Raw genomic sequence first — 24976 nt, 5'->3', positions numbered from 1 at the left:
AACATGGTAGAGCACTCTCAACATACCTTTCTTATATATGTGAAGTAGAAACATGGTAGAGCACTCTCAACATACCTTTCTTATATATATGAAGTAGAAACATGGTAGAGCACTCTCAACATACCTTTCTTAGGGAAATACTCTTTTTAACCTCACACTCTTTAGATGTCACAAAACGATCGTTTTATTATTTCCAAATGATGCGACACGGTCGTCTGATAAAATGGATTTACAAAATAATCCATCTACTTGCCCACTGCTCTTGCAAAGTAAGATACTATTAGCAGTCACGAATAAGAATCTGTATGTAGTTTTCAGCAGTTGAGATAATCAGTTTTATGTAGATCTCCAACAACACTGACTGATACGCGGCCATACTTAGACTAGTCCTATTGTCAAACATCATTCACTGCAGTGCATTGACTCTGAAGCCGTTCATTCGCCCGCCGTCGACAAGTTATCGTTGAATGTTCCCGAACAATTTAAATTTGGGTTAATGTGTAAAGAGCATCCTCTTCCAGCCGTTTGAAGCCTATATAGCCCATTTCAATCTTCTGGATTGTTTAGCACTCCTAAACAGAGGCTTTTGAGTTCATGTGTATCATACTGTTCTGTTCGTAACATTTACACCTATACTCACAAATAAATCATTGGCAAAAATCTCTTCCGGATTATATCAAGTATAGAGCATATCATGAGTTACTTAATATCACATTTGAAAACCATGGTAGCTTCTATTCTGACATCAACATTACCAGTTCTCTTTTCAGAGTTTCCATACGGGTACTGTTGAAACGGTCAGTTTTGCCCTAGTCTGTGGCAAGGAACAGCCTTCACAAAACTGTGGTTTCTGTACTTCTTTATGTAGAACTTCCGTCTTTGGACTATGAATATACTCAGCACAAGTTCGAATTGATGTAGTATGATTACTGCATTTTTATAAGCATTATGATAGCGTGGCATTGCCTTATTGGTTGAATAACAGGTAATTCCAGGGTAACTGTTAACACGTGACTGTATTCGGGGGAAGTTTACTTTTTCCTAACAAAGACGAAGGATCAATCCCACAATGTTTGCTTTCTATACATATTTTATTATTCCTTTCCAGAAATGTGTCTGGTATTGTATGCATACAGAAGATGAGTAAGTTATATTAAAAATTGTTATTAGCTTTACTACTTCGTTACATTCCATTTCGCCACATCAGGTCTGATCACCTCCATCTTTGCAAATGTCCTGCAAAGCATACCACTTTTCCCTGCATATTTTCTGTAAGCCACTTAGTTAGGACGACGGTTTCATAACTTGACATAACCTGGTGGTTATGGCACGCAATTCACTTTATGTGGGTCGCGGTCTCGAACTCTGTCACCCATCGTACTTGTTTTTTTCAGTGTAGTGTGGAGCTTTTAATGCGATAGTAAAGATTAACTCAAGAGTTTGTAATGAGTGGCATTAGCTAGCTGCTGTTCCTTTAACCTGTTACTTCTAAATTAAGGAAGGCTAGCGGATATAGTCTAAAGAAGCCTTGCACGAAATTCAACAAAACAAACAAAAATTAATGGTTTTATTAGCGTCTATTTCAACAGTCGAATCGCGCAGAATACACAAGCGACTTGAGAAGCATATCTCTCTGTAGAATAGCATGAATATCCATTTCATTCTCTGGCTGCTTGAAGTATGCGATATTTGAGCGGATGTGTTGTTTAAACAACTATAAGTCTCTTTTCCAGACGAAGATTCTTATTGATGATGCTGCCGGCATGGGACACATGGACAACTTTTGCCACTGACCTTTGTGATCATTGATTCTCACTTGTTACAAGACGTCACACTTTTATTACCATAGCTGGGTACGACTTGTTCTGAATAATCCTGTAACCCGATGTTTAACGAATGACATAGTAATAGGGATATAAAACTTATTTAGGAATTCATTGTTTCCGATTTCAACACGTCTTTATTACTGTGTGTTTTCTTACAGCAAAGCCACAATGGGCTATCTGCTGATACCAGCGAGGGGAATCGAAACCCTGATTTTAGTATTGTAAATCCAAAGACTTACAACTGTACCAGCGGGGGACTTATAATCTAACTGTACGAGTATTTTACGCGAAAAATGGTATTTACATGATCCTTCCTAAAGCCTTATAAGGCTAAGAACCGAAATTCAATATTCCTGGTGGGCACAACATACTTAGTTCATTGTGTAGTTTTGAACTTAACAAAGGAACGAACACCCCTTTTCAAATGTGATCTGTTTTAGGTGGCCACGTACTATAAAATATAGTTCTAATACATTCCATCCAACAGCTACTTTATATCGGCCATTGTTATCATGTGACTTGAGGATTTACAAATTTAATATTACGTATTGAATATCCTGCATGTATATAAATACATAGGATAATGATACTGAAAAGTCGATGGTATTATGATTAATAAAGTCCTATATGTTGATTAAACATAAAGAACCTTGTCAAAGTAGGGCAAGGATTTCAATAAGCTCTAACTCTTAAAATATCCTTTTCAACTATAAAGATTCCGTGACTGTAAGTAATTTTCTTTATGTGCTAGGCGTGGCCTTGGGATTAGCGTGTTCATGTGATTCGTGTCCTGTTGCCACGAAAATTTTGAGCTCGTGCGTGCGCTGTACGCATGACGATCAAATAAATCCCACTATTCGATTAAACGAAAATAGCCAAATAGTTGGCGGTGGTCATGTTGACTATTTGTCTTCTCTCTAGTCTATCAGTGCAAAATTAGGGACGTCTATACGCAGATAGCCCTTGCTTAAGCATGGATGAAAATTCTAAAGACAAGAAAAAACAAAGTTTAATGGGGTTCTTGTAACATTTAGAAGAGCAAATATATTTTTGTCCTGACTAAGGGTTGTTCTTCATAATTTTAATTACTTTTTACTTATTACGGTAATTGAATTTCTTATCTATTACTTCTTATTCTTGGAGTTGTTTAAGTCCTTGGAGGATCAACAGTGACAAAAAAACTGATAACAAGGCCAACTACAAAAAAAAACACAAAAAAACCCGATAACACTATAAGTCCGAAAATGCTATACTCTGTAAAAGTAACGCAGAACTTGCAAGTAATCGTAGCTGTAGTATTTTCCTTAGAACGTATTCGTTCAGTCTAGATTTATTAATAAGATTACATAGATTTATTAATAAGATTACATCACTTTGTCATAAAAATTTCTCACTTTTTAAATGCAGTGACATCGACGAAGTTAACTTGATGTTTATATACTCTTCAAAAAAAGAAACGTAAAAGGGATATTTTTGTTATTTTAAAGAGAAATATATGTAATAACATTACAAGTTCAGAGCATGTGATGTTACACGTGTTAAGGCACTGATTGTCAGACCAAAATTACAATAAAAGTTGTGCACTTTGAAAACGGAGGAAAACATCGGATTTTTCGCCAAAACGCATTCGTGTCCAATAAATTTGTTTAAGAGATCTGCATGTTCTGCAAGTGCAACATGTGCAAAAACCCTATAAAAGTGACGGGTTCTCGGTTTCCATAGCTCAGTGTTAGCCACCGACACGCAATACAGTTACGCCAAGACTGACAGAAACACAACGCAACAACGCCATTGGTCGCTTGGAAGCAGGCGAATCTCGATTAGATGTTGCCAGAGCTGTGAATGTCAACCCAAGCACAATCACAAGGCTATGGAATCGTCACCAACAACAAGAATCAACTCGTGACCATCCACGATCTGGCAGACCTCGTGTGACCACGCTCGCACAAATCGCTACATCCGGTTGCGTCACCTTCGGGATAGGACCACCACTGCGACGTCTACTGCCTCAACCATACCAGGGCTGCGTAGGATTTCCGATCAGACCTTACGCAACCGTCGACGAGATTCTTAGGCCCCATGTGCAACCCATCATGGTGAACGTCAACGACGTTTTTCAACATGGCAACGTCCGTCCTCACACAGCCCGACTCACCACTGTCTTCTTGAGATACCACAACATCAACGTTCTTCCCTGGCCCTCCAGATCACCAGATTTAAACCACATCGAACATCTTTGGGACGAATTGGACCGACGTCTGCGACGGCGACAACCTCAACCGCAGACTCTACCTCAGCTTGCAGCAGCTTTGCAGGCTGAGTGAACAGCCATTCCACAGGATGTGATTCGTCATCTCATCGCTTCCAATGGGCGGGAGATGCCAAGCAGTTATTGATGCTCACGGGGCATACTCGTTATTGACGTTGAGTGACGTTAAACTTCAACTGGTGAGCGTGGACTTCGCCTTTGCAGACTTTGGATGTTCAGCAGTGAATGTGCAAAGTTTCACACATGTCATACAGAACTACCCGGAATAAACTTGTTAACAATATGTCTCAAATTTTGCCTTTTGCGTTTCTTTTTTTGAAGAGTATATTTATATGACTATGAAGATAATGTTTGAAGTATATTAAAATTAGTTCAAACGATTTTTTTTAATTTCGCGCAAAGCTGCACGAGGGCTATTTGCGCTAGCCGTCCCTATTTTAGCAGTGTAAGACTAGAGGGAAAGCAGCTAGTCATTACCGCCCACCGTCAACTCTTGGGCTACTCTTTGACCATCGAATAGTTGGATTGACCGTCACATTATAACGCCCCCACCGCTAAAAGTGCGAACATGTTTGGTGCGACGGGGATTCGAACCCGCGACCCTCAGATTACACATCGCACGACTTAACCCACCTGACCATCCCGGGTCTCAAAGGATGTTATAACTAACAAAAAGAATGGATTTTAGAGAAATACTCGGAAGTTATAACTTCATATATAGTGCTAGAAGGTGTGTGAAAACTAAATTCTACCTTTTAAAATTATAATGACTTTCCCTATACCGAAAAATGTGTTGTGACCGAATTCTTAATATTAAACAGAGTGTTGTGACTAAATACTGCATACCGACAAAAGAGTACTGATTATATATCGAATACTGAATGAAATGAAACGAATAGATGTTGAATATTGAAAAACAAATTGTGACTAGATTCTGAATGCCGATATAACTATAGTGATTATATATTGTATATTTTCATTAGTTTGATGCCCAGATGCTGCACACTGACAGATACGTGTTGACACGGGTAGGGCGACTAGGAACTGAATGTTGTTGACAGGTACATGGTAAGAGTATAATTTACGCTGGCAGGTGTACGGTTACTAAAATCTGTTTTGTAATTTACAAACTCTTTTTTTTTGTTTTCCGAAAAAAATAAACATTTAACACGTGCACGAGAGTGCCATGATTGGTTTTAGATGCTCTATACAGTTAAGTGAATGACGTCTATATTTTATCTTCTAACACTAAACATGAAGTTAATAACCAGGTAGGGCCCAGCATGACAAAGTGGTTAAGTCATTTGACTCGTTATCTGAGGGTTGCGGGTTCGAATCTCCTTCACCTCAAATATGCTTGCCCTTTCAGCCGTGGGGGCGTTGTAATGTTACGGTCAATTCCACTATTCGTTGGTAAAAGAATAGCCCAAGAGTTGGAGGTGGGTGGAGATGACTAGCTGCCTTCCCTCTAACCTTACACTGCTTAATTAGGGACGGTTGGCGCAAATAGCCCTCGTGTAGTTTTGCGCGAAATTCAAAACCAACCAACCAACCAACCAAATCAGTAACCAGGTAGAAAGCTACTATAATTGCTGGCAGGTCTGTATAGCACCACCTACTCAATTGACAACCAAATTAGTTTAATTGATGCAAACCACATTTATACATTTTAATGTGATACAGTTATGATGGTATTCAGTTAAAATTAGCACCGGTGTTTTCCTCACGTCTTGACGGACATAATAATGTAAATAAGTTGCAACAGCGTTCGAATTTTTTTTGTTAAATCTAGTACGTTATATATAGTTTTTGTTAACCCTTGTTACCTAATGGGGTTCTTCATCACAAGTGCAATTTACTCTTACAAAAAAGTTGAAATTAAAAGCGTTCCAGAATGGTAGAAATAAGGAAATGACATACTTTAGTTTAATTTAATACGCTTTTCTTTGGGTTTGATTGTTGTTAAGCATAAAGTTACACAATGAGCTATTTCTGCTCAGCCCACCACGGGTAAATATAATTTTGATTTGGTTGTTGTTAAGCGTAAAGTTACACAATGAGCTATCTCTGCTCAGCCCACCACGGGTAAATATAATTTTGATTTGGTTGTTGTTAAGCGTAAAGTTACACAATGAGCTATCTCTGCTCAGCCACCCACGGGTAAATATAATTTTGATTTGGTTGTTGTTAAGCGTAAAGTTACACAATAAGCTATCTCTGCTTAGCCCACCACGGGTTAATATAATTTTGATTTGGTTGTTGTTAAGCGTAAAGTTACACAATAAGCTATCTCTGCTCAGCCCACCACGGGTTAATATAATTTTGATTTGGTTGTTGTTAAGCGTAAAGTTACACAATAAGCTATCTCTGCTCAGCCCACCACGGGTTAATATAATTTTGATTTGGTTGTTGTTAAGCGTAAAGTTACACAATGAGCTTTCTCTGCTCAGCCCACCACGGGTAAATATATTTACAATTGCTAATAACTTTCCATGATTTTTGAGTGAATTCTTGTATTTCTTAATCTAAAGTGAAAGTGTTTTAATTTACATTAAAATTACTCAATTAGAATCTGTCTTTACTAAAAAAAATATACAAGTTTTAGTTTACTTCTAATACAATACAGCATTCAAGAACATTCGTTTTTTACTTTGTTATTGTTGGTTAGGTGTCATTCTGAAAATAATCTCTACACCAGCGTTGTTACTTACTGACTTATAGGATGAAGTTTTCGTTTATTACTGCTTTTACATAAGCATATTTCGTACGAACTATTGAGCTACATTTTTTTCCCATCAACGAATAGTGGGATTGACCATCACATTATAACGTCCTCACGGCTGAAAGAACGAGCATATTTGGTGTGACCGGGAATCGAACCAGCGATTCTCAGATTACAAGTCGAGCCACCTGCCCATGCCGGGATTTTTAAGTTCGTATTATTCAAGACAAGAAAGGAGGGCTTTAGTTTCTTTTCTAAAAATATTTTAAGTGTATTATCTTGGTAATACAGACAAGAAAGAAATTTTATAATACAGAATAGAAAAGAAATATGTTTGGTCTCCATTAAAAAAAACAATCTGTATTGATTATGTGTTGCTGACTTAAATAGGAAAAAAGAGTTATTATTTGATTTCTGGACATGCAACATGTAAAAAAATAAAAATAAAAGCTTACTAAAATAAACATAGGTTTATAATAGCTGGAAGCACGATTTAGATTACAGAACAAAACAGTCTGTTGCCGACATTACAACTTAGGCATTTTTTCTTGGTATAGATTACTTTTCATGTAAGTAATAACAAAAAATGCTGGTTATTGGCTTGGTTTTAAGGTTTCTATTGGAGGGTTATTTATCTGCGTTAGCCGTCCATAATTTGCCAGTGATTAACTGGAAGGAAAGCCACCTACCGCGAGGTATTGAGCTACTCTTTTACCAACAAATAATAGGATAGACAACCGCATAATAATAACCAATGGCTAAAAGAGCAAGCATATTAAGTAGTGGGAATTTTAACTCTAGACTCATAGATTGCGAGTCGAGCGTCCTAACCACGAGGCCAAGATAGACATTAAAGGAAAACATTTGGCAATAAACATAAGTTTAAACGTAACACGATACATTACATATAGTTTGTTTGTTTGTTTCTTTTTGAATTTCGCGCAAAGCTACACAAGGGCTATTTGCGCTAGCCATCTCTAATTTAGCACTGTACGACTAGAGGGAAGACATCTAGTCACCATCACCTTCCGCCAACTCTTGAGCTACTCTTTTATCAACGAATAGTGGGATTGACCATAACATTATAACGCCCTCACGGCTGAAAGGGCGAGCATGTTTCTTGTGACGGGGATTCGAATCCGCGGCACTCGGATTACGTGTCGAGTGGCATAACCACCAGACCATGTCGGGCCCATAACACATAATGTTTTTATAAATGTTAAAAGGAAGTCAAATGAAACAAAATTAAAACTGGGCGAAATAATAAAAGAATCGACAGAATGGAAACATTAGGTACATAGGCTAACTTACTGGTAAAGCGGTAAGTCTACAGATTTACAAAGCTACAATCATGGGTTCGATTCCTTTCGGTGGACTTCGCAGATAGCCCGATGCAGCTTGGCTCTAAGGAAACACACACGCTAACTAAAAACCAAAAATTCCAAGTAATCATTGAACTTGAAGGATAATATTTTATAAGATGAAATTAGCATATCACAGAAAAACGAACAAAAGGTAATTTGAAGCGGTAAGTCTTTGTATCTACTGATTTCTGGTTTATGTGATGCAGTGAGTAAAGCTTTGTTATTTCCTGTCAATAAGACATTTAAATAAATCATTAACTGAATGTTTTCCGTCAATAAAACTGACAATTTACAACAATGGTGATTGTTATCCCCGTGTTTCAGTGTATTTATCAGCTTTTAATGTTTACCTATATAATTTTTTCTTATTTCACACGGAATGTGATAAAGAAAACATAGAAAGAATAACATTTTGACAATACTTTCTATTGGTGAGGAGTCGAGGCTCCAGTATACAACGAATTGCACTTTACCGTAGGATTATTTTAAAGGTCACTACCAATATAAGGCGACAGTTAGTTTTATCTTATCTTTACGTCGTATATCATTAATTTACTCGTAAGGTGTCACAGGTCTAGTGGATTGTAAACAACCTTATATTTGGACGTCAAAATATCTTCCTCTTTATTTACCCCTGCGTTTTAATATTTATTTGAAAGTGTTGTGTAACTTTTGAGAAGTGACCGTTCTCTTCCGTGTGCACCGTTCATGTTGCTCTTTAGAGAAGTTTATTAAAGATGGATGTCAATTCAAATCTATCTCGGTTGTTTCTGCGTTTCCCCTTGAGCTTTATACTAATAATTTCAGTAAAACTGAATGACAAAGTGTATATATATAATGTAACAACTACACGAAGTTTATACCTAATCTCAACAGTATTTCATACCTTAAAAGAGATAACAGAAAGTAATCGCAACGAACTTCTGAAAATTTGAATTAAGTTAACGAAATATCTTTAAAAGACACATACTTACTGAAATCCATCTTTGGCTAAGAGAAGCATTACATCTGACTGCATTGTAGTTAGCGGTGATTAATTTGTCACCATAAACTACAGAAATAAGTGTCGCAAGAGGAATCTTTAATACATTTACAAAGAGAGATTAAGCCATTAATGCTAATTACGTTGTGAATTTGATCTCAATGGGCAGCTTGTTTTATCTGGTGCTGAACGGGTTCGAGAAGCAACTTAGAGAAATATCACACACGCCTAGAGGTTTAAATTTAAATAAAGTTTCTGGTTCCCAGGAGGTTGAAGATGGAGACAAGAACTTGGAATTATGTAGAAAATATATCACCACATGCCAAAATAATGTTTGTACACTAAGATCTACATCTGATGTATCATCAGATCAGACGAATTCATGTTTATGCAAACTAAACTCGACACTTTTAGAACACCACTTTCAGACCCGTTGCTATAGCGACAGCATTTTCAATACTTATCACTATGGAAATTCAAATCACGTTGTAAATTGTATGTTGGAGTCTGTGTAGGTAGGGTAATGTTATATTATTACACATTTATTTAACAATATTTTCGGTATAAGATGAAATGGTAACCGAGATAGTTGTGTTAATAATATATTTTAAATATCTGTATTAATAATAGAGATCAAAATAATTAATGTAAATATATCATCACATGCAATACGTATAATAATATTGCTAATGATATGGGTATATAGTTAAATAAGCTCAAATCTAACAGTTGTAAGATAAATATATAGACGTAAAAATCGTTTTTCTTATAGTAAATAGATTTAACCTACCATGTCTCTTGGTTGTTCAAGAATAACAACATAGATTTAAATACGAAGATAACTTAAAAAAAAAAAAACAACTTGTGATAAGTTGTTCGGCCATAAGTTGGTTCCATTTGCCATGCATATCGTCTGGTAATAATGGCGCCGGTAAAAATGTAATATAATATATTTATGAGTTCTATTTCGTAATTTTTCTTTGCGTTATCGTTGATGCCACTTTTACCGGTGGTATTATCACCAGAACAGTTTTTACTGTTATAGATTTTCCTAGAATTCATTACACGTCTCGTTAATAAAGGAACATACTCATTTTTGTTCACACGACGAACGTGTAGATGCAAGTAGGAAATATGAAAAAAAATGTAAAAAATGCGAATAAATCGTTGAAAAAAGGATTTTGTGGTTGCATAGTAACCACATTTTATAAAAAGATTTTTATAGACTTCTTTCTTTTTCTCAGCAAAAGCAGATATGCTTCTGCAATGATTGTAGCTCACTGTAAACCTGCAAAGTCAAAATCACACGAAGGTCGTAGCAGAGAAGAGAGAGAGGATGTTTTCTTCTTAAGTTTGTTGTGGTCAGGTTTTCCTTTAGTCATTCATCCAATGATGGGAACTACATATTGTCTCACATTTATCTAATGATGGAAACTACATATTGTCGCACATTTATCTAATGATGGGAGCTACATATTGTCGCACATTTATCTAATGATGGGAGCTACATATTGTCTCACATTTAATAAATTTATTTTTTGCCTGCTTGGACATTCAGTATAAAGAATTGACCACAAAACTTGGATGAAACTACTAATCTTCTAAAACTTACCAGGACTTAACAGCTTTTGACGAAATGTCGATGCTCTTTATGTTTTGTTTTGTGTGTAACTCACATCTTAATTAGGTTTTAGTTTTACTTGCAAAGCTATTAAAGCTATTTACTATCTCCCTAATTTTAAGCTTTCGACTAGGAGCACCCACGTCCAAAATTTTGGGCTACTCCTTTATCAATGAACAGTAGAATTGACCGTCACATCATAATAGATGTAAAAATCGTTTCTTCTATTGTAAGTACATTTAACCTATTTAGCCTATTGGTTGCTTAGCAGTAACAGCATATATTTTAATATGAAGAAGATAGCTCTTAAAAACTTGTGAGAAGTTGCTACTATTCGGATGATTAATCAAGAATAAGAGCTGTCGGCGTCGGGTTTCGATTCCGCAACACGCAGACTGCGAGTCGAGTGCCCTAATCATCAAGCTCATAATGGTTCCTGCAATCAACAAAACAATTCGATGCACAAATGGTTTAGAAAAAATATTTAAATAAATCATAGTTCTGAGCCTGTCAAAAACTCGAATCTAGGGTTAAGAAATATTTCTACAGATACTAATGTTAGAACAAACAAGTTATAACAAAGGATTATTAAACGTGTAGTTTCTCACTGATTTTTTTGAACTGGTATGTACCGATTTGGATCTGCGCATATACAAACCCGGATGTTTTTAAACATAGAAGGATTGATACATTTGTTAGTATCGGATTCTAGAAGGCAGTGGTTGCTATGGGTGTCACGTTCGTCAAGAACGTCTTATCTTTATATAGCTTCACCTTACATTCAGTGTATGATCCATTACTGGGTGTATAAAACTAACACAGAAAACAATTTTACTTTCTGTACTTATGAATACATAACTGTAGGTGTTAGAATCCAAGTGACTTAAATACGTATAACACTATACATATATCCACATTTATGCATGGATGTAATGCTGGAAATAATTATAGTAAGGGTAAGAAGTAAAAAGTACGAAAGACAAACAGTACAAGAATGCCACTTTTTATCGTGTAAAAATCTACCACTGCACCAAAGAAAAGTCACATGTTGATAGTTTAATTTGTTTGTATATAACCAATAAAAACTGCCACATCGATACAAAACTCATAAAATTACAGTAAGTTATATTACTCCTATCTGTATTAATGCGGTTCCAGTTTCGACTCTTAAGAACTGAAATATTTCAAGAGAAGCGCTTAGAAATACAAGTTTTGTTTTGTTAAGGATACTCCATGTTTCTGTTGGAGTTTTATCAAATACTCTGAAGAGGATATATTTTACTGGAGCTGTTAGCGATAAAAGTTGTTGTGGTAGAAGAGAGATACTTTTTAAAATTAATGTTAAGATAGTTTTGTTTTCACACTAGACAGATGACGGTCGAGTACATATCTTATCAACCATCTTGATGTAAATAAAGATGTTAATGTTACTTCTAGAATAGTAAGATACCAAATTAGCACAAATATACCTCAATGGATGTGTAGCTGGACTTTTACAGCTGTTGAAAATAGGTAATAAATTTAAGGGACTAAAATTAGTATAGGAACAAAAACGGTGGAATGAGAAAAGGTGGAGACGTGTGCGTTTTACAGACGAATTCAAGTCTGAATTGTTCGATAACAATCAACGTTAGTTTGTTTAGGAGTACAATGAGAACAGTAGCAAAGACAGCGGTCAACACTGAAGAATTGGGGGAGATCAATACATCTTCCTGGCTGCATCTCGGCCTCTGATGTCAATGATCTATACAGAATTAATGGCACCCTGACTGCTGATAAATAAAGACAGATTCCTACCCATCATGTCAATCCCTCAGGATTAAAACTTATTGGCTGAAAAAAAAGAAACAAACACAACCTGATGTGAACATTTTTGAAACTGTTTCGTTTTATGTGGAACAATTTTCCACGTATTACGTTGATAAACTGTATGGAAACATGAACACAACATTTAATGCTCTGCATAGAGGAAGCGAGTTAAAAAACGCTGGTGTAATAAACAACTTACTAATTTTTCCTTTTGCATTTTATGTACCATTAATAAACTCACTATTTGGTTGTCATTACTTATTGTTTGAGACTTCTGAATACATAGCTTTTATGGGTCCATAATTACTTACATTATTATATACATATTAATGAACTCATGGGATGACTTAATAATGTTTATTCGCATAAGAAGAAAAATATGAGAATAAACATAAAACAGTTTTCATAATAATAATAGGGGGTCATTGAAGAACAGTTTAAAATACCATGTGTGAGCTTCTCCTTGTTTGAGAACGAAGAGTAGAATATAATTTAATGGCTGAGCCAAACTTGTATACAGTTAGAATATAACTTAATGGCTGAGCCAAACTTGTATACAGTTATAAACAAGTTTCGGTATCAGTGGTTTGTTTCTTTCGAATTTCGTGCATAGCTACACGAGGGCTATCTGAGATAGCCTTCTCTGATTCGGAAGTGATAGAAGAGAGGGAACGCTACCGAACACCAAATTATGGATTAATCTTACACAAACGAAGAGTGGGATTTACTGGGACATTATAACGTTCTCACCAAGGAAAGGGCGAGTATGTTCAATGACGAGATTCAAACCCGCGAGAGGCAGATTGCAAGTTTAATATCTTAACCACCAAGCTATGTTAGGTCTCCGGTATCTAAATACGTGATTAGAATCTTTAAACAGCTAACTTTCAAAATATTCTTCAATACTTAATGTAACTAAATATTTTGGTTCATTAACTCATGCACTGTACGTTTATCGAGACAAACCAAACTTTCACTTCGATATATGCACATGTAGCATTTTCTCTGTAAGCTTTGCTACACGCCTGGTTTATTCAGTTGTCACAGGAGCTATTATCGAACTTTTTGATTTGTGGGAATTTAATATTTTATAACAAATTATTTCTTATTCAAGACAATTATGAACTAAGTTTGACCCACCCTTCCACCGTGGCTCAGCGGTCTAAAGGCATATTATGTTAAAAACCAAAATTCGATATCCAAGAAAGGTAAAGTAAAAATAGTTTATTGCGTATGTATTTTTGTGTTTAAACAACAAACAAACTGGCTTTGTATTCCTGCGTTTTCATGACATGTGCGTTACTGAAAGCAAAGAAAAAAGGTTGTATTTTACTCTAATATTTCTGCGTTGAGATGTTTTAGTTTTAAATAAACTACAAAAAGCTATAGGTACTTCAGTGTTTTTGGAGAAATATAGTATTTTTCGGAAAAAATGTTTTTCTTACAAAACAAAACAAAAAAGAACATACAACATTTTCGATACCAGCTAGGAGAGGAATCACCTGAATTAGTGTTAAAAACCTGGGAATTTGACCGTTTCCATTACGTACAGACGAAAATCTTTTTAGATGTTTTAATTTTAAGGTTTTTAGTTTAGTACATATACAAGTAACTTCATATAAAGTTTATGCAAATTTCCATGTCTGAAAATAATTCGCTTCATACCCTGTGATAAACACGAAATATTTGCTGTAGTTTTTTTTTCTTTCCCATTCTGCTTTCAGTTTCACTGTCTGATCACAGATGTTTTTATGAAACTAAATAGCAGTTGACACGCCCATCCGTACAGGATATCTTAAAAAGCCACACCTCCGAGTTTGTTTTTTAGGGGTACCGCTAGTTCGTCTTTGTAATCAAAGACACGCAAGAGCATTTTCAAAATGTTATAGATTGAAGAAAAATGAAATGATCATATTTTAATAATTTTAATGAACGAAGCTATTAGAGACATGCAAGGTTAAAGTAATGTACCTAACCCTCTTTAACGAACGTAGATTTAGTTTTAATAATGGATATATTTGAAACTTTTATACTGGTTTTTATACCTTTTAGACGGAAAAAAGATATTTAATAATCCAGCAGACATTTTATTTAAAAAGCGACGACTTCATTTGGTTCAGTGCTCGGTTTTTTATTACTTATTTTTGTAAACACGATGCATTTATAAACACGTATAAATTGAAGTTAAGCATATTAGTTTTTAAATTATCTAATTTCTAGTACAAGAAAGAAAAACGACTACATCAAAACTGTATTTTAAGTTTCACGCAAGAAAATGAATAATTACTTAAAAGATAAAAACTTAATTATATATATATATATTTTAACACAACGACGGTATTAAACTACTGTAATCATAAGTATGGAGTGCTTATAGTACCCACCCAGTAGCACAACGGTATGTCTGCGGACTTACAATGATAAAAATCAGGTTTCGATACCTGTTGTGGGTAGAGCGTAGATAGCCTATTGTGTAGCTTAACTTCAAACAAGTACTTGTAGTAAGAATGCGCAATACAAAATAGTTACTCATAAACACCTTTAATAAACAAATAATGTCTCTTCAAAAGTATTTGAGAGACACACTTAGGTGGTAAAAAACCCACTTAAAAATTGCAAATTATAGGGCCAGTTGAGACAGACAGCAGAGTACATACATTGTTGAACGTTTATAGTTGCGTGTACGAAAAAAGTGTACGAAATAGAACAGCATCACAGGAACCACTTGCTAGTGCTAGAGTGTTGTAGCTAATTAAATTAAGTAACTAATTTATCATCCCTTGGTATATGCACATAACCACAACTCACACTACATCACCCAAATGACATTTTACACTATAAAGTGTGTGACATCATACGCATTTACAATGTGTACTTACATTATCAATGAAGATAATGTACACCAAACATGTACTATTTGTTTGTGATGTCCACCCACAATGATGGTATATACATAGAATAACAACATGAATGAATAATGCCTAAGTTCATACCATCTTATATTAAAGAGTGCATGAAGAAGTGGAAACAAATATTTAAAAAAATTGAAAGTGTAGCAACGGGTGCATCAGAAAACTGACGAAACAAGGTACGAATGGGCGTGTTGTTATAAAAGTTCCATTGTACAATTTAACAAGAAGACGTGTACAACATCTGGTCCATGCCTATTTTATTTTTCTGTGTTCATGATATTATACAATTTATGGGTATACACAAGAGCAGTGGGGGTGTTATAATGTGACGGTCTATCCCACTCTTCGTTGGTAAAAGAGTAGCCCAAAAGTTGGCGGTGGGTGGTGATGACTAGCTACTTCCCCTCTAGTCTCATACTGCTAAATTAGGGACGACTAATGCAGATAGCCCTCGTGTAGTTTTGCGCGAAATTCAAAACAAACCAAACCATAAAAGAGCGTGTCTATGATTTTTCTAGTTTTGTATAGACAGTAAAAAATATATGACGTCGATACATGGGCATCTCTTAGGATATTTTGTCCTTGTATTTTAATCTATCCATATAGTTAATGTATGAATTCCTGTTGCGTTTTTATGCAACTGCAAACGAAAGAGACAAGCTGTAAAGAAAAAATATATAAAAGTTACGTGTCTGATTATTTTGGTGTCGTATAAACAGATGTCAGAGTATCCGTACTGCCTTCTGTAATTCAAATCACAGAAACTTCTAATTATTGTATGATAAGCGTAACTAAAAATTTGATAAGTTTAGCCCACCTGGCTTACTGTATAGAGAATAGAAAAAAATAAATGAAATAGGTATGGATCAGATATTGAACACCTTCCCTTGTGAGGTTGTATAGAGGAAGTTTTATTACAACACGCCCATTCCTACCTTGTTTTCTCAATTGTTGATGCACCATTTTCTACACCTTTAATTATTTTAATATATTTTCCACTACAACTATGGGTATCTTAAACAACCTGGCTTTAGACTGAAACTACATCTGAATTATGATACAACAGTAGTATTAAGCTATTGTAATCACAGCTGTGTATGTCCTAAATACCCATACTTTGCATTATAACCACGTGTGAACGACTGTACAATAATAGTATTAAGTTATCTTAATTATAACTGTGTGCATAACTAAATCAACCGGCTCTGAATTGAAACTACATATAAAATGGACTTATAGATAAATTATTAAAATGTTTATTCAGATCCAAGATATAACAAACTGTTGGAAGTTGCCGTTAGTTTGACGTACTCTCATAACTTGTTTTAGGCTCAAAACAACTTACATTTTCCTGTTAAAGCTGTGATAAAGTCCAATAACATATTATTTGCGTTTGCTGTGCACTTAACCCATGGACAGTAATATCATCATATAGGTATTCCAGATCACACGCTAGATGCACGAGGTTCTCATAGAATTGACAACATAAATTGATAAGCCTAAAGATGAAGATGACAGTTGCTGCTCTCCTCGGGAAAATTTCCAGGAAAAGACACGTGTCCCCTTGACAGATAATTTAGGGGTCGTCACCGAAAGTGTTTGGAGCGATCAAGAGGCGGCTGCCGATGGCACAGAAAGATTTACTCATTCAGCTAACAACGATTACCGAGTGCATTTACGACACAAAGTCGTTTTGTAGATGAAGCATGGTTATGAGCGTAAGAATTAGTTGTGTTAAATCGCTTGAGTGCATCTTAGTCATTTTGTCGTTATTATCTCATGACAAAGTTTAAAATTACGCAGGATGTCAATAACATATTTGTTTTGTGAGCAAAAATAATTTTTTGAGGGAAGTAACTAAAGATCTAAGTTTTTTTTATTTGATGGATGTGAACCACAGCCATATTAAATCATTCCGGACACTATCACACTAAATGCTACTCACTTTAGTGATAGATATAATTAAGTTACAAGTATTGCAAAAAACAAACAAAACGAAAGCACACAGATATTCTAAAACTAGATGTACTTCCGTAGGGTCCACGAAAGTGTTATCCTTCAGGTGTAAAAACCAAAATCAAGAGTAACAAATATTTTTTATTTCTTAATTTTCAAGTTCAGATGTCATGATATGTTGTAGCCTATAACATCTGGTCCATGCTTATTTTATTTTTCTGTGTTCATAATATTATACAATTTATGTGTCCATACAAGAGCGGTGAGGACATCATAATGTGACGCCCAATCTCGTTATTCGTTGGTAAAAGAAGAGTGCATGATTCTTCTTATAATTCATGGCATGTGCACGTTTTGCTAACATCACGGCAGTACAAACTGCAACGTTAAGAAGTGTCTTTTATGTGATGTTATTTCAATGTCTACTGACTGACTGACAGACAACACACTATTGTACAGTAATGCGAGTGATTTCGAGGACACATGTCACGAGAGATATAACCATGAATGGTTTGAGGTGTAAAGCCAAAATAATCTAACATTTCAACAAAGAATTACCACTTCCTTAGCTTCCTATTGTTTTATGTTGTAAGTATAAAAGTTAACCTATTTAGGAAGTGATGTACTTCAGAGAAAATTACCTTATTATCACTGGTAGGAAAAGTCAGCCACACTATATCTGCTATATCTACTGTCAACAAGGATTTTCAGGCCGGTTGGGTTACGACTGACAGAGTAGGGTTAATCGTTATTTATCGCTTGACAACAATTATTTTAGTGAAACTAGATTAACCTGGTAAACTATAATTTCAATCAAATTTATTTACGACATCATATACCAGAATTAGGCTAAGGATCGTTTTACCACTACATTATTGTAAGTCATGCTGAAAATATTCAGCGTTATACATATTATTATTAGAAACTCATTAATCTGAAATATATTTGTATTTTAAACAAAAACTCACTGTCTACACTTCCAGCATTCCACTACAGTATAACTTTGTCGTATTATAAGCAATACACCAGTGTTAGATCACATTACATAAGACTAGAAATAATTTTAGTCACATATCTAGAACTTATAATAATTTCTTCTTCACTCCACTTTGTCTCCCCTCTGGTACAGCGGTTAGTCTACAGATTTATAACGCTAAAATCAAGGGTTCGATTCCCCTCTGTGAAATCAGCAGATAGTCCGATGTGGCTTTGCTAAAAGAAAGCACACACATACACACCACACTTTAGCTGTTTTACGCTGTGGCTACACTTCGCCTGTAAACGCTGTACGTTGTCGTTATACAATGCTGGTGTACGTCATGCACACGTTTTATCTGTTATACACTGTAGCTACACTGTGGTCATACTTCCACCTATTCTACTCTTTGGTAATCTTTACCTTTGTACACTGTGGTTATAAGTTAAATATGAACGCTGTGGCTAGGTTTTGTCTGTTGTGCATTGTGACTACAGTTTACTTTTATCTGTTGTACGTTGTGGCTGCAGTTTACTTTTACCTGTTGTACGTTGTGGCTACAGTTTACTTTTACCTGTTGTACGTTGTGGCTACAGTTTACTTTTACCTGTTGTACGTTGTGGCTACAGTTTACTTTTATCTGTTGTACGTCGTGACTACAGTTTACGTTTACCTGTTGTACGTTGTGGCTACAGTTTACTTTTACCTGTTGTACGTTGTGGCTACAGTTTACTTTTATCTGTTGTACGTTGTGACTACAGTTTACGTTTATCTGTAGTACGTTGTGACTACAGTTTACTTTTACCTGTTGTACGTTGTGGCTATAGTTTACTTTTACCTGTAGTACGTTGTGACTACAGTTTACTTTTACCTGTTGTACGTTGTGGCTATAGTTTACTTTTACCTGTAGTACGTTGTGACTACAGTTTACTTTTACCTGTTGTACGTTGTGGCTGCAGTTTACTTTTACCTGTTGTACGTTGTGGCTACAGTTTACTTTTACCTGTTGTACGTTGTGACTACAGTTTACTTTTACCTGTAGTACGTTGTGACTACAGTTTACTTTTACCTGTTGTACGTTGTGGCTACAGTTTACTTTTATCTGTTGTACGTTGTGGCTACAGTTTACTTTTACCTGTTGTACGTTGTGGCTACAGTTTACGTTTATCTGTAGTACGTTGTGACTACAGTTTACTTTTACCTGTAGTACGTTGTGGCTACAGTTTACTTTTATCTGTTGTACGTTGTGGCTGCAGTTTACTTTTACCTGTTGTACGTTGTGGCTACAGTTTACTTTTACCTGTTGTACGTTGTGACTACAGTTTACTTTTACCTGTTGTACGTTGTGGCTACAGTTTACTTTTACCTGTTGTACGTTGTGGCTACAGTTTACTTTTACCTGTTGTACGTTGTGGCTACAATTTACTTTTACCTGTTGTACGTTGTGATTACAATTTACTTTTACCTGTTGTACGTTGTGACTACAGATTACTTGTACCATGTTAATGACGAGATATTTCGTTAGACGTAGTTTATCAGACCATCTTAGATGTTACTTACCGTAACGGCAGATTAAGCGTTATACACTGTGTGATTTGATACAGATGATGCTGCAACTAAAACTTTGTGTATATTGAAAGACATCAGATAACTTGATTAACTCTGACATAAAGTCAAAAGTCTGGTAGGAAATGATATACAATGTCTACTGTGAACAAATAAAATGATATACAACGTGAATAGATAAAATGGTATACAACGTGAATAGATAAAATGGTATACAAAGTGATAGATGAAATGGTATACAAAGTGAATAGATGAAATGATATACAATGTCTACTGTGAATAAATGAAATTGTATACAATGTGAATAGATAAAATGGTATACAAAGTGAATAGATGAAATTATATACAATGTCTACTGTGAATAAATGAAATGGTATACAATGTGAACAAATGAAATGGTATACAAAGTGAATACATGAAATGATATACAATGTCTACTGTGAATAAATGAAATGGTATTCAATGTGAATAGATAAAATGGTATACAAAGTGAATAGATGAAATGATATACAATATCTACTGTGAATAAATGAAATGGTATACAATGTCTGCTGTGAATAAATGAAATGGTATACAATGTCTACTGTGAATAAATGAAATGGTATACAATGTCTGCTGTGAATAAATGAAATGGTATACAATGTGAACAAATGAAATGCCGCAATGCACCCTCTTGTCAAACATTAGAATAAAAGTGGCAAAGAAAGATGGGAATATTTTTCAGTCTTACTGTAATATAATATAACACTTTTACCACTTTATGGACCATGCTTCTCCAGCTGGTAGTTTTACCTCAGGTAACACACCCGGTGTGGGTTTATGTTATTTTATTTAGTGATTATTCTCAATATTACGTATCATTGTAATGCTGAGATGGGAGGTTTTATGCAGGATTAAAAATTATTTGTCAAAAAGTCTGTTCTATCTGAAACTATGACGTTGCTCAAAAACATGTATAAAGTAGGAAGATACGTTTACTTAAGGAATGTAAGGGCATCTTTGTCCACGTGTCTCTATAAGAGTTTGTTTGTTTTTGAAATTCGCGCAAAACTACATGAGAGCTACCTGCGCTGTCCGTTCCTAATTTAGCAGTGTAAGACTAGAGGGAAAGTAGCTAGTCATCACCACCCACCTCCAACTCTTGTGCTACTCTTTTATCAACGAATAGTGGGATTGAGCGTCACTTATAACGCTCCCACCGCATGTTTCGTGTGTGGGGATTCGAACGCGCAACCCTCAGATTACGAGTCGAGTGCCTTAACCACCTGACCATGCTGGGCCTCCCTTACGACAGACGAATAAGAACAACAGCCTTCTTTCTTCTGGAGCATTCAAGAAGATCAGCCATGTTCGTTTTTTGTTTCTCTGTAGTGCCTCCGATGGAATTGTAAACTTACAGACTTAAAACGCTAAAATCCAGAATCAGGTTCACTACAGTGGGTAGAACAAAGATATCCCTAAAATAAACAAACAGAATTTTATCCAAAGTCAGAACTGTTGTTTGAGTCTTCTATTGTCAGAGTGACAACAGAGGTCGAGTAAGTTATATTAAAATGATATTGGAGTCTCGTCACGTCCGGCCATGCCGTTTTTTTGAAGACTGTACATCTTGACAATAAACCTACTGCGTAGTTTCTATTTTAAAAGGCTTATTTATCAGACCGACATTTTCAGAATATACCCCTTCTCTGTGTTGGTTTCCCATAATCTATCTGATATAGAAGGTGATGGTTTCTCGGCGTTCGTTTCAACTGTATTGGCCCGGTATGGCCAAGCGTGTTAAGGCGTGCGACTCGTAATCTGAGAGTCGCGGGTTCGCATCCCGGTCGCGCCAAACATGCTCGCCCTTTCAGCCGTGGGGGCGTTATAATGTGATGGTCAATCCCACTATTCGTTGGTAAAAGAGTTGCCCAAGAGTTGGCGGTGGGTGGTGATGACTAGCTGCCTTCCCTCTAGTCTTACACTCCTAAATTAGGGACGGCTAGCACAGATAGCTCTCGAATAGCTTTGTGCGAAATTCAAAAACAAACAAATTCAACTGTATTATCGCAAGTAAATCTATTGGCACTGCGTATGTCAACCTATGTGACAGCATTAATACACGTTTCGTTCTACAGCCGACTGAGGCATAGAACGAATACATCGTGTAACCAGTTGTGTACCCTTTTGTTGTATCACTTTTCCAGTTGAAGTTTCTTCTTGATCATTTTGCATACACTCTCTGGGAAAAGTGGACGGCTTTCGCTACTGATCATTTGTGTTTACGGATTCTCACCTGTTGCAGAACGCCATACTTCGCTTACTATGAAGGGGGGCGCGACTTGTTGTGGGCCTTGTTTCGGATGGTCCAAGTGGTCCAAAATGATCCATGTTCCTTTGCTTACCAGCGTCATTAAGCACAAGAGAAACCTTGTCTTAGAAATTCCAACTCCTCGATATGAGCACGTCTTTATGACCTAAATGTATGAATTAGTCATGTCGTAAAGGGATCTACAAATCTTTCTCAAAAGCAATCAAATTTCATTGGGATTACTCTACTTATGTAACGCGAAACGTTGTCAAAATGGAGTTTTGGTACATGCCGTTTCATAGCAACTGTAGTTGTCGCGTGGTGTGCTGATTAACGTAATCAAATTCGTTTTAATATAAGATACTTAAACGTCTGTGTAACGTATGAGACAATTAAGACTGTTGGTTTATCGCCTTAATGGTTATAGAAACAAATAGTCATAAATCTATATTACGTGAATATCCAAGTAGTCTTAGTCACATGCTTGAAACTAATCATTGCTTTAGGAAGCAATTTTAGAGTTGTCTTTCCATTGCAACATCTAAAGAATGTGACACATGACGTGTGGAAAGCATGTCGTAAGATCAATTTTTGAATCATTTTAACTACAAATACTGCATACAAACAAAATAATGTATAGAATTAAAGGAAATAAGTTTTAACACATAAGTTACAGATATACATGCCAAGGAAAAGTCGTCAGGCCATGATCTGACTGGTCCCAATGCTTTCTATAGCCCTGAAATTCATTAAACTATCTCTTTTAGGAGTTAGAAAACCTGGATCTTTCTTTCATAGGTTTAATCAGTAGTATATACTTCAAGTGTTTAATAAACATATTTTAATTTATTTCTACGCATCATATTCTTTAAGCTGGTTTTAACTTTCGTATCCGCCGTTAGGCCTTTCCCCAAGATAACTGACTTAAGCTTCTGGCCAACATTTAATGATTGTTTTTCTCTAGATATATGAATGCAAAGTGTGTATTTACTCGTCAACCTATCCCATCAACCCTGTAACGAAGTTTTCAATATTTTACGAAGGTTAGCTGGGAAATTATGAGGACATTTCAATACAAAATTCATTGAGGGGCTCTCAAAGAACGAAGGAGTAACAATTCTCAGCCTCCCTCTAATACAGCTGTGTTAATGCTTTTCGTACTTGTTTCAAAACACATAGATTTTCAAACCCAAAATATAATATCGGGGACAATTCTCAAATTTAAGTAATAAATGTTAAACATCAACCGAGCAGATGTCCGCTTACTTTTAACCTGTTTGTCAGTTTGTTAACACTTCTTTCCTTCAGTGTATTCATCCGTTAATTTGACTGTTTATATTTCAAAACATTTATCTGTATAACTAAGTACTTTTTCTTCCTTCCTGCCCATTTATTATTTTTCTCTCCAGTCCCAGTACTTCGTTCATCCAATTTCATATGACTTAATGTTTATTCCTTTATCCAACATTCCTTCTGTGCATTTGGTTGTCCATTCCACATTCTGTCTGTCGTTTCTTATAAAAAAACCCTTTGAATACTAATTCCATCCTGTCTTATATTTGACAGGTTGATCTCTGTTAATCATTTCGTTGATTCCTCTAATTCCACCCTGTCTTATAACTCCTCTGTTTGAATATTTGAAAGGAATGATATCTGTTAATAATCTTTTTAGTTTATCAAATTCCACCCTGGTTTGTAACTACTCTGTTTAAAGATTTGACAGGAATGATATCTGTTAACAATCTTCTTCGTTTATCTAATTCCATCCTGTCTTGTAACTCCTCTGTTTAAATATTTGACGGGAATGATAACTGTTAATAATTTTCTTCATTTATCTAATTCCATCCTGGCTTGTTACTACTCTGTTTAAATATTTGACAAGAATTATACCTGTTAATAATCTTCTTTGTTTATCTAATTCCACATTGTCTTATACCTACTTTGTCTAAAAATTTGACGGGGATGATACCTGTTAATAATCTTCTTCGTTTATCTAATTCCACCCTGTCTTATTACTACTCTGTTTAAATATTTGACGGGAGTGATACCTATTAATAATCTTCTTCGTTTTTCTAATTCTAAAATGTTTTGTAACTCCTCTGTTTAAATATTTGACGGGAATGATACCTGTTAATAATTTTCTTCATTTATCTAATTCTACCCTGTCGTGTGACTCCTCTGTTTAAATATTTAACAGGAATGATACCTGTTAACAATCTTCTTCGTTTATCTAATTCCATCCTGTCTTGTAACTCCTCTGTTTAAATATTTGACAGGAATGATACCTGTTAACAATCTTCTTCGTTTATGTAATTCCATCCTGTCTTGTAACTACTGTGTTTAAATATTTCACAGGAATGATACCTGTTAATAATTTACTTTGTTTATCTAATTCCACCCCGTCTTGCAACTCCTCTGTTTGAATATTTGACAGGAATGATACCTGTTAATAATCTTCTTTGTTTATTTAATTCTACTCTGCTTTTTAACTCCTCTGTTTAAATATTTGACAGGAATGATACCTGTAATTAATTTTATTTGTTTATCTAATTCCACCCTGGCTTGTTACTAATCTGTTTAAATATTTGTCAAGAATTATACCTGTTAATAATCTTCTTCGTTTTTCTAATTCCATGCTGTTTTGTAACTACTCTGTTTAAATATTTGACAGGAATGACACCTG

The sequence above is a fragment of the Tachypleus tridentatus genome, chromosome 12, assembly GCF_004210375.1.
Source record: "Tachypleus tridentatus isolate NWPU-2018 chromosome 12, ASM421037v1, whole genome shotgun sequence".
NCBI classification, from domain to species: domain Eukaryota; kingdom Metazoa; phylum Arthropoda; class Merostomata; order Xiphosura; family Limulidae; genus Tachypleus; species Tachypleus tridentatus.
The sequence above is the reverse complement of the archived record's forward strand: the minus strand, read 5'-3'. Positions refer to the sequence as shown.